Source organism: Myotis brandtii, unplaced genomic scaffold (genome assembly GCF_000412655.1).
Source record: "Myotis brandtii unplaced genomic scaffold, ASM41265v1 scaffold618, whole genome shotgun sequence".
Lineage (NCBI taxonomy): Eukaryota > Metazoa > Chordata > Mammalia > Chiroptera > Vespertilionidae > Myotis > Myotis brandtii.
In genome coordinates, this window is record NW_005370354.1 from 1,634,022 (window position 1) to 1,651,951 (window position 17,930).

A 17,930-nucleotide genomic window follows, 5' to 3' on the forward strand; every position below is an offset into this window, starting at 1 on the left:
GGCTGCCAGAGGGATGTCTGACTGCCAGCTTGGGCCCAATCCCCCAGGGAGTGGGCCTAAGCCAGCAGGTGGACATCGCCCAAGGGGTCCCAGACTGCGAGAGGGCACAGGCCGGGCTGAGGGACCCCCCTGAGTGCACAATTTTTTGTGCACCGGGCCTCTAGTGATAATTATAATAGCTGCCAGAAGGTTTAATAAGTGTATTATGTATATTAACTTAATTATGACTTATAAGAACCCCATGAGGTAGGTGCTGTTATTTCCTCCATTTTATAGATTAGGAATCTGTATTTCAGAGAGATTAAATAACTTGCTCAAGTCCACAGAGATCTTGAGACTAAATTGGATCCCAGGTTTATCTGATTCTGGAGCCCTGGCTTATTATCAGTATAGCTCTCCCAAGAACATTTTCTTATGAAGGGGTTAAACACAAGCAGAAGAAATTGCCAAGAGAAGATTAGGGGAGAATTTAGTGCATTGTGTGTGAAAGCAAGGATTTTGAACAGATGACTTCCAGTCACCCCCATCTACCCCAGAGTTTATATACCTGGATCAGTCACTCCTTACTTAAATTAAAAATATTATTAGTTGTAATGATAATAAATGAATATTCATTAACTTTGGCAAATGCAAGAGAATCCTCAATATGTTCTTCTGATTACAGATCATTAATTTTAGGCCATTCAAATAATACATGCAAACTTCTATTAAAAAAACTAAACTAAAACTGTCAAACAAATTGTAATATAGCTTTTTGCCTTTACATTATTATCCAATAATATACCTAAAACACATTATATAACACTATTCTAATTTATTTTATTTGGATTTATGTATTTCTCAGTGTTTTGGTTTTTAATAGTATTTACCTTTTCTCTTGCAGGTTATTATTGTTAGTTCCAGGTTATTGAATACAGACAAAAATTGGAACATTACATGACATATTTTATAATTTAAATTTTTCTCTAAGTTAGTTTTTCCTCCCAAGTAAATTTCAAGTAGTATGCTGAATAAATTTCATTTAATAGTTAACTGAAGATTCAAAATGATAATATGTTGGCCTATATTCATTGACGTTCCCTCAACTTGCACCTTTAAGTGAGGCTATGTTGTTAGGCATTGGCTATAATATCTAAAAGGAAATTATTAATAAATATATCTGCTTTTTTGATGTCATAGATCACATTAATGTAATTTAGCCATAGAAACAAAACTATTATAAAAATACTATAATAAAATAAAACAGGTCTATCATGAAACTGGGCCATATTCTGGAGTTCTGGAGATTTTTGCTTACGAGAGAAGAATTCTATAGGGAAGTAACTTGGGACAGGCATTGAAGGGCCAGTGCTACAGAAAACTCATCTCTTGCCAGGGAGTAATTCATGCTCACAAAGCATTAACCCTGGACACAGTTTTTGGCCCAGGGTTGGGCAAGTTACCTAGATTGGCACAATTGAACTGAAGGAAAAGATCTGGAAGAGAAGGTTTGGGAGGAAATGCCCTAGGGGCTGCTGGAAGCCAGCTTCCTTTCCTGAGGGAAGTCGGTCTCCAAGACAAAACCAAATTAGAAGGGAGTGGGTGGGGCAGAGAAAATAACAGGCAAACGGAGCCAGAGTGATCAAACGGAAGCTAAAGCCCTACCCACCTCTGGACTTTCATTTGTGTGTCAGTAAATTTTTTTATTTTTAAAGTCATATGAGATAAATGTCTGATACTTGCAGCTAAAAGCCTCTTAAAGGCATTCTTGATGTATTTAGGATCTTTACAACGTTTCCATTATATGTGTTGTAAATATTTTCCTTTCAGACCATAGGTTATCTTTTGTTTACCTATCAGACAATAAAATGTATTTAAGCCCCAGCGGGTGTGGCTCAGTTGATTGGGCGTCATCCCTCACACCAAAAGGTTGAGGTTAGATTCTTGGTCAGGTTACATGCCTGGGTTTTGGCTTGATCCCCAGTGGGTGGGTAGAGTGCAGGAGGCAGCCAATCCACATTGTGCTCTCACATCAATGTTTCTCTCCCTCCCCCTCTCCCTTCCTCTCTCTTAAAATCAATAAAAATATTTTAAAAATAAAAATAAAATGTATTTAAAGGTATAAAGATTAAAACAAGTGTGATATTATTATTTAATTAGAAAGATAGGTCAGTAGAACAGAATATTTAACTCAGACACAGATAATATATATACAGTTGGGCCTTGACTTACGAGTGTCCCGACTAACGAGTTTTTCGAGATATGAGCGGTCTCTCGGCCTATTTTTTGCTTTGAGTTGTGAGCTAAAATTCGGGTTACGAGCCAGCTTCAGATACCCCACCGCTAGTTGGCACAGTGAACGTCACAGTGAATGCCACAACATCAGCCCAGCATCACGTGTCTCACTCGTTCACTGTTGATTTGACATACGAGTAATTTTGTTACGAGCTCCATCACGGAACAAATTAAACTCGTAAGTCAAGGCCCCACTGTACAAAATAATTTATAACAAGATAAAGTTGGAGAAAGGTGAATTTTTATTATTGTTGTTGTGTGAGTCATACCACAGCAAAATAAATTATAATTAATTAAAGTTACAAGTGTCAAAAAGCAAAGTTATAAAAATGTTAAAATGAAAAATAACGATATAATTTTGGCTCAAGAAAGATCTTGCTAGGTTTGAAGCCAAAGGTAAAAACCATACAAGATAAGATATAGCTACACAAAAATTAAAATGTGTTCCATTTTTATCGATTAGCATTTTTCAGTTGGGAAAGTAATACATATTCATTGTGAATTCATTGTATATTAATATAAAAACACCAAACAATACTAATTGTCAAACTAGTTATTTTATGTAAAAAATAATTAGTGTCCCCTTACTTTCTTCAACCCCTCCCTCCATAGGTGACTATTTTTAATAATTTGTTCATATATTTCCAGACCTTTCTCAATACACATATATTGTGTGTGCCTAAATACATAACCTTTTCAAAACAAGAATCATTCTGAGTGATATTTTGCACCTAGTCTTTCTCCCTCAATAGTATATCATGGACATTTTTTCTTGTCAGCACATATAGAGCTACTTTACTTTTTCTAACATTAGCCTTGTATATTCTATTACATGAATGAATGACAATGTATTTAAATCAATCATTTATTTGTTAATATTTTAGATTTTTCCAGTTTGAAAGACTTTATTACAGAGAAAGTTATAATAAATATATGAAGGTTTACTATTAGTAATCTATATAAATGGCTCTTTCAAATCAATTAAAAATTCAAATGGCACATTTACATAAGAAGTGACATAAAAATTATATTTACATGGGAAAATGGACAGACAGTAACATGAAGGGCAATAAAAATAAATATATGCAAGGTCAATAAAAAAATAAATATTTGTTGGACAAATATTTGCAAACTGAGATACTGCCTTTTATCCAGCAGATCAGCAAAGAGGGATAAAAAAAAGAATGAAAAAAAAGAGGAAGTGTTGGTGTTGGGGAAAAAGGTACTTTTATAAAGTAATCTAGAAGAGTTATTTCATACCTACTTTCAACAGTGCAGTATGAGTTTTTATTAGATGCCTTAAAACTATGCATAGCTTTTTATCCAATTAGTTCATCTATAGAAATTTTAATAACTCAGGCTACTTCTTAGTTAATTTTTAGTTAAGGTCATTATATGATTGTTTAAATCCTATAGTTTAAAGTAGCAAATATTTGCACAGCATCTTCAGGCTCGTCCGTGGTGGATGTTTTCAGAGCAGTGGACCCACAAACTATGCACCCACCCCTCACGGTCTCCTGTGAAACCTGAGCCAGCTGGGTAGCTTTCTCTCTCTGTCTCATAACCATGTCCACCAAGGGGAATGCTAATTCACCAGCTGCCCACCTTAACAGATTCAAGAACAAGGCAAAAGACAATATAGCCATGAGGTGGTGCCAAATAGAAGTTAAATCTGAAGCTGAGCTAAGAAGGATGACCAGATGCTAAATAGGAGACAGGTAAGCTCGTTTCCTGATGATGCTACTTCTCCACTCAGGGAGAAAAACAAAAGAAAACAAAAAACAGCAATGCCCTATCTGGTTTGGCTCAGTGGCTTCTAGAGCATCAGCCCTTGGACTAAAGGGTCCTGAGTTCGATTCCAGTCCAGGGCACAAACTCAGTTGCAGGCTCAATCCAGGAGGCAACCAATCAATGTGTCTCTCTTACACTGATGTTTGTCTCTCTGTGTCTCTCCTTCTCCCATTCACTCTAAAAATCAGCAACAACCAGGACACAGTAAATTGGTCTGTTGAGGACATTGTCAAAGGCATAAATAGCAACACTTTGGAAAACCAGCTCCAAACTACTCAAGCTGCTAGGACACTGCTTCTAGGGGAAAAACAGCCACCAATAGACAACATAATCCAGGCTGGTTTGATTCCAAAATTTCTGTTCTTGGGCAAAACTGATTATAGTCCCATTCAGTTTGCATCTGTTGAGGCCGTCACTATCACTGCTTCCAGGACCTCAGAACAGACCAAGGCTGTAGTAGATGCAGGTGCTATCCCAGCATTCATTTCTCTCCTGGCATCTCCCCATGCTCACATCAGTGAACAAGCTGTATGAGCTCCAGGAAACATTGCAAGTGATGGTTCAGTTTTCCAAGACTTAATTATCACATACGGTGCAGTTGACCCACTGTTGGCTCTTCTTACAGTTCCTGATATGTCATCTTTAGCATGTGGATACTTAGTAACTTTACTTGGACACTTTTAAACCTTTGATGCAACAAGAAATCTGTAGCCCTGTTAGATGGTGCTGAGCAAATTCTTCCTATTTTAATTTGTCTCCTGCAACGTGATCCAGAAGTATTTATTAGCAGATAGCAGTGGGGCCATTTTTTACTTTATTGATGGTCCAAATGAATGGATTAAGAGCCATAGGAAATATTGTTACCTATGAGCAAATGAACAGACTCAGGTTGTACTACGAACTCCAGAAGGAAGCTATGTGGACAATGTCAAAAATCACAGCTGGCCACCAGGACCAGATATAGCAAGTTGTGAATCATGGATTAGTCCCATTCCTCACTGGAATTCTCTCTAAGGCAGCCTTTAAGGCAGAAAAGGGAACTGTGTGGGCTGTGACCAACTCTACAAGTGATGGAACAGTTGAACAGATTGTATACCTTGGTCATTGTGGCATTATAGAACCTGTGATAGCGTAGCTGTGAAAGATATCAGAATTATTCTGGTTATTCTGGATGCCATTTTAAAGATCTTGCAGGCTGCTGAGAAACTAGGTGAAACTGAGAAACAGTGTAATGATTGAAGAATGTGGAGATTTGGACAAAATGGAAGCTCTGCAAAAGCAAGAAAGTGAGTCTGTATATGAGAAGTGTTTCTCTGTAGAGGAGAGGAAGATCAAAGTGTTGTGCCAGAAACTACCTCTGAAGGCTGTTCAGGTGGCACTCCTGGGAACTTTACTAGAACAAAAAGTTGTTGTGGACTATGTTTGGTATAAGTTTGCCTTACTGTTTCTCTACTAAGAGCTCTCTTTTAAATGTGATTGATTATTGTAGCACTTTTTACAATGATACTATACTTGAACAGTTCCAAACTATAGATACTATATGAAGCTCCCAATAGGTTTCTTATTCCTGTGTGAAATTTCATATCTTGCAGTATCCTGTAAATAAAGCTTAAATTTCACCCTTAAAAATAAAATGAAATAAAATAAATAACAACTGAATTTTAGGACAACTGTGAGAGGGACTGCTATGCATCATATTAAGATTGATATTGAGAAATATTTTTATATGGAAGAGTGCAGGCTAATCTATGTATATAAAAGCCTAGGCAACCTTAACGACTGGTTGACCAGTCGCTATGACACACACTGACCACCAGAAGGCAGGCACTCAATGCAGGAGCTGCCCCTTGGTGGTCGGTACGTTCCCACAGCCAACCTCCCGCAGCTGGCCAACCTCCCGCGGTCCCTCCCCCCCGGCCAGCCGGCCCCGATCGGCCCCCAAATCCGCAGCCAGGCTGAGGGAACCCACCCGTGCATGAATTCGTGCACCGGGCCTCTAGTAAATTATATGCACAGATGATTGCTTTTCAAATTACTGTGAATACGCATATGCCTACATATACCTGCTGTGTATACAAAAATACTGCCACTAAGATTGGTGGGGTAATGGAAAAGTTATTTTCAATTTGATTAATCATATTTCCAATGAATGCATATTACAGTCATCTAATGAAAGCTTTTACAAACTGTTTAATAAAGAGTATGCATTAGTATAAATTAAAAAATAAGGCAGTCTATCAGAAGTAGACTGTGAAGGAAACAAAAGCAAACAGAGCTGCTGGTAAGGAAGGTTTGCTCTCTATTTTGGAGAATAGCAAATGGCTCCCTGTGGATTGGAGTTTTCTCTGTCAATATAAGGATGTGTCTTTGTGACTGTCATGTCTTTATTCTCAAGCCAAGTGGAAAGAGAACAAAGTAGTTAAAAGAAACTGATCGGGACCTTTAACAGATGGGGGTGGGGACAGGGGAACTAAGGAAACTAAACCTCAATGAACTCTTGAAGTAATTTTTTTGTAGCAAGAGCATAGTCTGGACTTTATGAAGCTAAAGAAAAACCTCATTGAGCTCTGATTACCAGAGGAATTTTGAGACTAGATTGGCCTGAACTGTGGAGACCATATTGGCAGAAGACCTTTTATAAGACTTACCTTTAGGGTCCATTACAAAGAAGCCTTCCTATTCGGTCTGGGCATAAAACCAAGATGTGATGTATTTTGAAATGTGGTAAAAGTATTGTATTTAGCCTATGGAGTATGTTTTCAATAAAATCTTGCCTGATAGATTTTATATCTAAATAGAGTGTTTAGCAATAGCCCCGTATGTATTTTTATATTAGAGAGAAGAAGAATATAAAAATGTGTTAATCTGCCTCTTGGTTAACCATTCCTGCTCTTAAAGTCCAGTTGTTTGAACAATGTGAGCCTAATCAAGATAGCACCACATATAATTTACAGTTATGAAAACCAAAGGAACAAACAGTGACCAGGAGGCTAAATTTGAAACCTAAAGCTATAGTGGAACATCAAACCCAGCAAAACAATTAAGCCCACAATTAATGGGTGAGTTTTATAAGATTGGGCTAGCCCTGGCTGGTTTGGCTCAGTGGATAGAGCATCAGCCTGCGGACTGAAGGGTCCCAGGTTCGATTCCGGTCAAGGGCATGTATCTTGGTTGCGGGCACATCCCCAGTAGGGGGTGTGCAGGAGGCAGCTGATTGATGTTTCTCTCTCATCGATGTTTCTGACTCTCTATCCCTCTCCCTTCCTCTCTGTAAAAAATCAATAAAATATATATATTTTAAAAAAGAAAAGATTGGGCTATTATTTTTAGGTTGTTTGGCAATAGCTTGTTATAGTATACAACTGATAATCCTATCTAATAAAGAGGGAATATGCTAATTGACCATCACACCATTGCAAAGATGGTGGTGCCCACAGCCAATAAGGAGGGAATATGCTAATTAACTGCCCCGCCCTCAAAGATGGCGGCTCCCACATCCACAAGATGGTGGCACCTAATCCCCTCAGCCCCACCGCATGCTTGCCTCCAGAGTCCCCCAGTCCCCTCAGCACCCCCAGCCATCCAGGGCCGGCCCGAGGCAGAGGCAAGCCTCGGATGGCGGCTGCCCAGCCACCCAGGGCCACCCGAGGCTCAGGTAACCAGGGCCGGCCGAGGCTTGCGCTGCTGGCAGTGGCAGCAGCAGAGGTGTGATGGGGGCATCGCCTTCCCCTGATCGCCGGGTCACTTCCAGTCTTGGAGGGCTCCCAGGCTGTGAGAGGGGGCAGGCCAGGCTGAGGGACCCCCCCTCCAGTGCATGAATTTTCATGCACCTGGCCTCTAGTTCTCTGATAAATTTGATGACTTTTCAACTGAGTCACATAATCTTTTCTACCTAAAGACATCATAACTGAAAAGTAATCTTCAGGGCCTCCTCTCATTATAAGAACTTAAACAAATGTAAGGTATATTAATTTATTTGCTTAACATTGTTTGCTAAATGCCTATACTAGTTGATTTAATTGATAACATACTATATAGTCAAGGTTGGCTGCCAGGTATGAGCCTTTGGCCTCATCAAGGATGAATTAACCTCATCCCCCTCAAAGCTGGCCAGATCCACTCATGTAGGCAACTGTTTACATTTTTAGCCCTCTTTAGAAAAATATATAGAAGCTTATTATTTGATACCAGTTCTCCTGTACTTTCTTTGTATTCTGAATCCTACTTGTTGGCCTTTTCTGCCACGACACTGATTTGGGAACTTAGCTTTGGGTTCTGATTTTAGTTTATTTGGTTTCTCATATTTTGGATCCTACCTTTGGCATGTTTCTTAACTTTTTTTTTATAATATATTTATATTTATTTCAGAAAGGAAAGAAGAGGGAGAGAGAGATAGAAACATCCATGATGAAAGAAAAAGAAAGAAAGAAAGGAAGAAAGAAAAGAAAAGAAAAGAAAAGAAAAGAAAAGAAAAGAAAAGAAAAGAAAAGAAAGAGAGAGAGAAAGAAAGGTAGGTCCATGATGAGAGAGAATCATTGATCAGCCCCATGTAAGTCCCCTCCTGGGAATCGAGCCCACAACCCAGGCATGTGCCCTTGACCAGAATCAAACCTCGGATCTTTCAGTTCGCAGGCCGACGCTCTACCTACTGAGCCAAACTGGCCAGGGCTGTTTCTTAACTTTTGTTCCATCCTGAACTTGTGTCTCAACTCAAATTCCTGAACTTGACACCCCCCAAGCTCCACCAACACACCTCTTAAACTGAGATATTATTTCCTAATTTCTAGAGACTGAAACTACAGGGGAAATATTAACTCAGCTAGAAAAGATGATCTCTAGATATAATCTCTTCTGAGATGGACGGTCCTCACATAAAACCCAAAATGTGTTCATCCAAAAAACATTGTGTAAGAGTTATCTGTTTGTACAGGTTTTCCCCCAACAGAACAAGAAGAACCTGCTAGACTAGTTGCCATCTCTCAGTTAGAAAAGGCATCCATGTGATACACACTTGAGACCTGTCTTTCATTTAATGTTCATCTCCTCATTTACCTCCCAGATACAGACATTTGCTCAATAGCCGTTCTGCTTCATGGATAGTTTATTAGATTGAGCTGATTTTCTTGTTCCTTAGTTCTGTTGTGGTGTGTCATTTCACTGTTAAAACCCTTCTGATTCTGTCACCACTCATCAGCCCAGGTAAATATATATCTGTGAACAAGTGAATGCATGAGGCATCGGCATATGCTTACTTAGCATGACTTTAGCCAAATACTCTCATCTTACTATGAGTGTATGAATTGGATGCACAATCACCAGGGTTCTTGGTAAAATGCAGACTGTGATTCAATAGGTGTGGATTGGTCCTGAGATTCTTCATTTCTAATAAACTCAGTAGTGCTGCCCACGCCACTGGTCCTGGGATCCCACTTTGCCTATTAAAGAGACCACGTGTCTAGGAGTAAATCTGCTTTCTCCCTCAGGTGTTTGTGTGAAGGCTGCCTCTCCCCATATTGGCAGCATAATCACTGCTTCACCCCCTCAAACCCTCCATCCCCACCCCAGCTCTTCAACTGGTTTCTAGTTCTTAGGACTTCAAGTGCAGGACCCACAGCTGTCTGACCTGCAGCCAGTTCTAGGCCCCAGTAGAGACCCTTTGTTCTGTTTCTCCTTGAGGTGCTGCCACCCAGGGAGGGAAGGTCTCCCCTCCCTCTTCCTGGGAAACCAGATTCTTTGTTTGTATTTATGGGCCATTAGCTACCTTTATCTAAAAGATAAGAAAGATCCTTGGAAACCAGCTGCCCTTTGCTCAGACTATTTCATTGGCTTTGATATAAATAAGCCTTTCCCCCTGACTCTCTTTTCATCCAAACTTGCTGTTTATTTTATAGGGGAAGGTGGTTATAGCTCAAGGCTTGTTTTGATCTCGAAATTCCTTAAGCCCTGGGGTTATTGGTAAACATTTTAGAAGCAAGTCCCTACTAGGTTTTGGGTTAGCTATTTTCAGGCTGCATAATTGTAGACTTTGAGAAGAGGAAGGGGTTTTCAATAGTTTTAGTTCAACCCCTTCATCTGACAGATAGAAAACAGAAGCCCGTGGAGTTTCTGTAGTTTGCCAAAGATTGGGATGCCGAGTCCCACGCCTTTAAACTGTGTTCCAGGGCACACCAAGGAGCTGCTTAGATCTGGCTGCACTGAGTGTTTGGGGGACTGGAGGCTTCCTTCCTCCCATATCTCAACCAGAGAAGTTCCATTTATAATATTTTCATCTGTTCCAACTTAGGTCTTATTTGAAGGATGAGTTTTATATCTACAAAAAAAATTTAAACCATTTTACCATGCTGCCTGCAAATGAATCTTAATTTCATATCTACAGTTTAAGAGAGTCATATTTTTGTATTCCCATTTTAATGGTAGAGTTTGAGCCAGGCCTAAAATTCTATATCTGTAGAAAAGCTAAGGAAAGCAAGTCTGACACTTAGAACATTTAAATGTAATATTTAAATACTTCTTAATAAGGGAATTTTATATTAGTCTCATGCTAACTCATGCTATGAAAATATAAATTTTACACTTAGAAAGATAGAACTTGCCCTATCCCATCTAATCTCTGTTATATTTTCATGACATTTTCCAACCCTTACATTGGAAATTATGCATATGTGGTCTTTTGTATCTGGCTTTTTTCACTTAAATTTTCACCCAAATCTTGGTAAGTTTATTGAGATGTAATCCACATACCATATGTGATGGTCAATTTTATGTGTCAACTTGACTGGGCTAAAGGCTGCCTAGATAGCTGGCAAAACATTATTTCTGGGTGTGTCTGTGAGGATATTTCTGGAAGAGATTAGCATTTGATTCAGTAGACTGAGAAAAGATCTGCCCTCAATATGGGTGGGCATCATCCAATCCATTGAGGGCTGAACTAGAACATAAAAAGGAAGAAAAGCTGAATTCCCTTTCTCTTCAGCTGGACTGTCCAAACTAGGGGTTAAACATCAGTTCCCCTGATTCTCAGGCCTTCAGACTCAATGAATTATACCACTTACTTTCCTGGTTCTCCAGCTTGCAGATGGCAGATTGTGGGACTTCTCGGCTCCCGTAACTACATGAGCCAAGTCCACGTGAACCAATTCATATATATATGTTTATTATAGAAATGTATCATATATATACTAGAGGCCTGATGCACGAAATTCGTGCAAGGGGATTGACCCTTACCGCCAAGGCTTCATCTGGAAGGTCGTCCAGTCTAATTAGCATATTACGCTTTTATTGTTATAGATATATAATCTGTTTCTCTGGAGAATCCTGATTAGTACACCATATAATTCACCTATTTAAAGTGTAGAATTCATGACTTTTAGTCAATTCATAGAGTTGTGCAACCATCGTCATCTACTTTCAGAATATTTTCATCACCCCAAAAAGAAACCTTGTATCCATTAGCAGCCACCCCCATTCCCCTATCCCTCAGCCCCTGACAACCACTAATCTATTTTCTCTCTCTGGATTGCCTATTCTGGATATTTAATATAAATGGAATTGTACAATATGTGGTCTTTTGTATCTGGCTTTTTTCACTTCGCATGTTTTCAAGATTCATCCATGTTGAAGAATTATTGCTACATTTCTTTTTATGGCTGAATAGTATTCTGTTGTGTGGCTATACCACCTTTTGTTTATCTATTGAGTTTCCACCTTTTGGCTATTGTGAATAATACTGCAATGAGCAATGGCATACAACTATGTGAGTACCAGTTTTCTGTTTTTTGGGTATATACCTAGGAATAGAATTGCTAGGTCATATGATAATTCTCTGTTTAACTTTATGAGGAACCACTAAACTGTTTTCCACAGTGGCTGCACCACTTTACATTCCCAGTAAGAATGTACAAGAGTTCCAATTTTTCCACATTCTCACCACATATCTAGGATATATAAAAAATGCCCTTATCAGACATATGATTTACAAATATTTTCTCCCATTCTGTGGTTTGTGTTCTCATTTTCTTTTTTTAATGTATTTTTTTTATTGGTTTCAGAGAGAAAGGGAGAGGGAGAGAGAGAGAGAAACATCAATGATGAGAGACAATCATTGATTGGTTGCCTCCTGCACACCCCACACTGGGGATCGAGCCCAAAACCCAGGCATGTGCCCTGACCGGGAATCGAACCGCGACCTCCTGGTTCATAGGTCGATGCTCAACCACTGAGCCACGCCGGCCGGGCAGTGTTCTCATTTTCTTTGGAAGCAAAAAAGTTATACATTTATCTATATACCAATATATCTATTTCTTTTTTAGTTGCTTGTGCTCTTGGTGTCATATCTAAAAAAATCATAGTCTAATCCAAGGTCCTGAAAATTTACACCTATGTTTTCTTCTAAGAGTTTTATGGTTTCAGCTCAATAATAATTGAGTTATTATGTATACTGCGAGGTAGGGGTCCACCTTTATTCTTTTGCATGTGATATACATTTGTCCCAGCATTATTTGTTACAAAGACTCTTCTTTCTCCACTGAATTGTCTGGCATCCTTGTCCAAAATCAATTAACTGTAAATATAAGGGTTTGTTTCTGAACTATCAATTTTATTTTATTGAGCTCTCCATCCTTTTGCCAGTACCACAGTCTTGATTATTATAGCTTTGTATTAATTTTCAAAATCAGGATATGTGATTCATCCAACTTTGTTCTTTTTTCAGGTTGTTTTGGCTATTCTGAGTCCCTTGCATTTTCAAACTATTTTTAGGATCAGCTTGTTGATTTCTGCAAAAAAGACCATTGGAATTTTGTTAGGGGTTCTGTTGAATGTGTAGATCAGTTTGAAGAGTACTGCTATCTTAACAATATTAAATCTTCCAATCCATGAACATGAGATGTCTTTCCATAAATAGTTTGGTTCACAGATCCCCTTTGAGTTGTACCTCTGTTCTCAATACCTGTTTTGTTTTGAACACCTGTTTGTCTTTAAAAAGGAGTTGACATTCTGACTCCTGAAGCATCACTGAGCTACAGGTAAAGCTTCAAGCAGTCAGCCAAGCTAGAGACATTAAGTCATTTTTGAGGGAGGCCTCTCTCGTATCCCCGTTATCTAATTGGTTGCCCAAGCTTGTCAGTCATACTTCAAGACCTCCTGATAGGAGGCATGTCAAAGAACTTGCAGTCATTTTTAATCCACCTTGGGTATAATATACTACCTACCTGGGAGGAGTTGTGAGGATTAATTGTTTTAGGACTTGTGAAGTGCTCAGAATAATGCTAGGCACTTAGGTGTGCCATATAGTTTTAGCTCCTTTTTATGAACATGAATATAATTTATGGAAAGAATATATTTGGGTGTGAACTCCATTTTTCTTTATGATGGAGAATACAACACTTGAAGACTGTTCTTCATTGTCATTTGGTTCAGTGTTAGTGTTCTTCTGAACCCACTACTCTGTGAATTCCTCAAGGTCAGGGACTTGGTCAAAGTTTTTCTTTATAGTCCAACTAGAGGCCCAATGCACAAAGATTCGTGCAAGAATGGGCCTTCCTTCCCCTGGCTGCCAGCACCACCTTCGCTCAGGCCGGAGCTGCCTTTCCGCCTTCCCATGCTGCTCAGAGGCCCAGAACGGCTAGGGCGATGCAGAACGCCTGCGTCGTTGCCATGGCGACGCAAGCATTCCTCCCCCCCCCCCCCCCCGCCCCCAGCCACTTGGCACCCGCGTATGCAAATTAACCTGACATCTTTGTTGGATTAATTTGCATACTCCTGATTGGCTGGTGGGCGTCATGAAGATACGGTCAACTTGCATCTTTCTCTTTTATTAGTGTAGATGCCTAATATAGTGCCTGGCACATGGTAACTGTTCAGTGATTTTTTTTTTTTATGCTTCACCTGAGGATATATTTTCCCATTGATTTTCAGACAGAGTGGAAGGGAAGGAGGAGGGGGAAGAGAGAGAAACATCAACATGAGAGAGACACATCAATTGGTTGCCTCCCATTCGCACCCTGACCGTGGTCAGGTATCGAACTTGCAATCAAGGTATGTGCCCTTGGCCAGGAATTGAACCTGAGACCCTTTGGTCTGCAGGCCAATGTTCTAACCACTGAACAAACCGGCCAGGTTTTTTTTTTTTTTTAATAAATGGGGGGCCCTGGCTGGGGGGCTCAGTTGGTTGGAGCATCGTCCTGTACACCAAAAAGGTTGAGGGTTTGATTCCTAGTCAGGGCACATACCTAGATTACGGGTTTGATCCCTGGTCATGGCATTCACAGGAGGCAACAGACCAATGTTTTTCTCTCACATTGGCGTTTTTTTTCTCTCTCCCTCTCCCTCTTCCTTCCTCTCTCTCTCTCAAATCAATTTTTTTAAAAATAAAACAAAACATATCCTCGAGTGAGGTTTGAAAAAAAAATGGGTGGAAAGAATAAATGGAATAGGATGTCATTGCCTGGGACCAATGGGATTCCCAGGACACAGAACTTTCAGTATTAAACCAAGAAATTCCCAGGCAAACTAGGATAAATTGGTCACTTTAGGAATAAGTGAATTAATGCATTTTCCAAAAGAGACCATGCCCGAGCTGGTTGGCTCGGTGGATAGAACGTTGACCTGCAGACTGAAGGGTCCTGGGTTCGATTCAGGTCAAGGGGATGTAACTCGGTTGCAAGCTCCTCCCTGGTCCAGGCCCTGGTTGGGGCAAGTGCAAGGGGAAACCAATTGATGTATTTCTCTTACTTCACATCGATATTTCTCTCTGTCTTTCCCTATCTCTTCCACTCTCTCTAAAAATCAATGGAAAAATATCCTTGGGTGAGGAATAATAATAATAATAATAATAATAAAATTTTAAAAGAGACTGAAGTTGAAACATAACAATGAGATGATATTCCTAGGTCAGCCCATCAATGCTTGGCAAACTCATAACTCTTGTTAAAACTTTTTTACGCCTTGAAGTTGTTTGTTTGCTTGTTTGTGGTTTTTGTTTTTTCTTTAAATGAAACCTTACTTGAGCACAGTGCATATAAAACAAACTGGTCCCTGGTTGATGTGCAGGAGCTGCATCTGGAGCTTTGGCCCCGTCTTCCCTTTCCTCTCTCCCTTTTAGAGGCCCCTAAAGCATCTCTGAAAAATCCCATTACCTTGGAAGCCACTGATGTAGTAAATCGTCACTTCAGGGCCCCCTAATGTTCGTGAATTCTGACCATTTGGCTCCCCTTAATCTGCTCTTCTAAAGCCTGGAGCCTTCCTCTGGCATGAGCAGTAGGAGCTGGGTAAGGCAGGTGGACAGCTCCCAGGCAACAGAGGTGGAGGGAGAAGTTTATAGCACAAGAAAAGGCGCTGGCCCAATGTTAGAGGCCACCCTAGAAATAGAAACGGGGACATTTATGAAAAGGAAGCAGTATCAGCACCGGAGCACTCAAGGGCCAGAGGAGTGAAGCAGAGGAGCCACTTGTTTGTGCTGTCACCTGCCAGGCAGGAACTGATGGACTTTATAAACATGGTATCATTCCTGACTATTAAAGGAAAAAGCTTTTGTTTGTATTAAGATCATTATACATGTGAATAATCTTTGTCACAGTAATTTCACTTCTAATAATTTCCACTAAGGGCACAATCAGAAATGTGAGTAAAGACATACGCAAGAACAACAACAACAAAAAGATATGCAAGGGTATTTATTGCAGTTTTGTAACAGTAAAATCCAAGAGGAAGGGATATCGGATATCTGAGCTGAACCTTAGAGGGTGAATAGAAATTAACCAGGCTTATTGGGCAGGGAGTAGAAAGAGGAGATGTTCCAGCTATGGGGAACAGCGTGTACCAAGGTACAGAGATGTGACAGTCTGGTGCATTGAGGAATTGTAAGTGTGGGGAACCGATATAGGGTTGAGCCTCGGACTGATCTGCTGGCAAAGTCACAAACAAGTCCCAGCTTAGAGGGCTCAGTCCTCTTAGCATAAATAGGCTTGACCGTATAACACTCCCCAGATCTTACTTGAGAAGCTAATAGGCTGAGGGAAGTGTAACTATGGTCAAAACAGGTGAAACTCACAAGAACTGTGTAACTCTGGTAACCACTGCCTTGTTTACCTCTGACTATAAAAGGTTGGTGGGGCCTGAGCACGGGTGGAAGTCCTTCCTCTTGAGTTGGACTTACCCGCCTGGCCCCCCAATATTCCCAAATTATCTCTTGTCTCTTCTCTTTCATTTGTGTGCGGCTCCTCTTCCAGATCCTAAACCCTGAACCACGCAGGACGTGGAGGGAAACATTTACAACATGTAAGAAATTGGGAATAACTAGAGTAAAAGATATACTGTTAATGGGGCAAGTGGGTGGAGTGGGGGGGTGGCATGGCTGGAAAGGAGGAAAAGGTCAGAGGCAGAAGAAAATTTAATTCCTGTTTTAAAAATCACAGTAATTTTACTCTTTGAGTGAAAAACACAATCTTTAGGTTGGCATGTATACACAGAGAGATGAGAAATCTAACCCTGTTTGCAGGAAATTCAAACCAAGGGAAGTTGTGAATTATCCTTAAGTTTAAATGTTACTTGAAACAATAAAATGAGGAAGATTAATGAGTCATGCTACTTTGATGTCAGATACATTGGTGAAAGTTCAAGAACTGGTTATCTTTATAAAAATATTACTCTTTACTTTACAAGGCCATCACAACGGTTCCAGAATTATTTAGATAAGTTTTGTTTCCCATGCAAAAAGTGATGTTTTTAGCCAAGTTGATTGTAAATATTTTTTGCATATTGTTAATGAACTATGTCCATTTGCGTAATAACAGTTGATCCCCACATGGCTGGTGTGGCTCACAGGTTGACTGTCAAACCATGCACTGGTCCGATTCCAGGTTGGGGCATATGCCCGGGTTTCAGGCTTACTCCCCAGCAGGGGGCTTGCAGGAGGCAGCTGATGATGTTGCTGTTTCTCTCTCACCTATGTTTCTCTTTCCCTCTCCCTTCCTCTCTCTCTAAAATCAATGAAAACGTATTTTTTTTTAAAAATCAACACTTGAGCATTCATTAAAAAACATTGCTCCCCAATTTACCGTTATCACATTGATTTGGTAATTACCAGCTGTTGTTGCCACTTGCCTATTTTTAAACTTCTCTTACAATTCCCTATTTATCTGCCCCACCTGCAACTTTTTTTGCCACTTCTACTGCCAGATAATCATCTCAAAGGAAGCTTTTTGTTTCACCTCTTCCCACCACCTCATTGTTCTCTGAGCACAAAGACCAAGACCAGAACAAAGTACCACCATAATACTACTTATTGCTTCAACAAACTCTGGGCCAACGGCAGTACTTGCTCACAGGTGCTCACGGGTAGAAGATTATCAGACTCACTGGACTGGTGAATTGAAACAATTGCATCTTAAAATGTCCTTCTGTGAGCCTCAAATTTTTAAGGGTGTCAGAGAAATGTAATTAAATCTGAAGGAACAACTCATAGAAGAAGAACCAGTCTTAGATCTTGGAATCACAAGGTTATAGAATTTTAGAGGTGCACAGTAGTGTGCAATTCAGAAATTATCTTATCCGGCTCCTTACAGAGGAAACAGCTGCAACACCTGGGAAGATAACATGGTGACTGTTTGACTTTGGGCAATTATTTTCTCTTTGCCTTACTTTTCTTATCTATTAAATTGATCTTAGCAGTACCTCTACCTCAGAGGGTAATTGTAAGGAATGTGAGATAATGCAATTGGAGAACTTAGAGCAGTGCTTAGCCCAAATATATCATTCAATAAATGTTTGTTGTTATGAATATGGATACAGCAAGGAACAAGGGGTCCTGAGTCTGCTATTAATTTGCAAAGACTTCAGAAGGTTCTTCAGTTTTACCTATCTGTGAA

At 39.9% G+C, this 17,930-nt stretch overlaps 1 pseudogene; it reads left to right on the forward strand.

Annotated features, from left to right (window-relative positions):
• Positions 1-3,840: 3,840 nt before the first annotated feature.
• On the forward strand, positions 3,841-4,935 carry LOC102250375 (annotated as a pseudogene).
• The last annotated feature ends 12,995 nt before the right edge of the window (positions 4,936-17,930 follow it).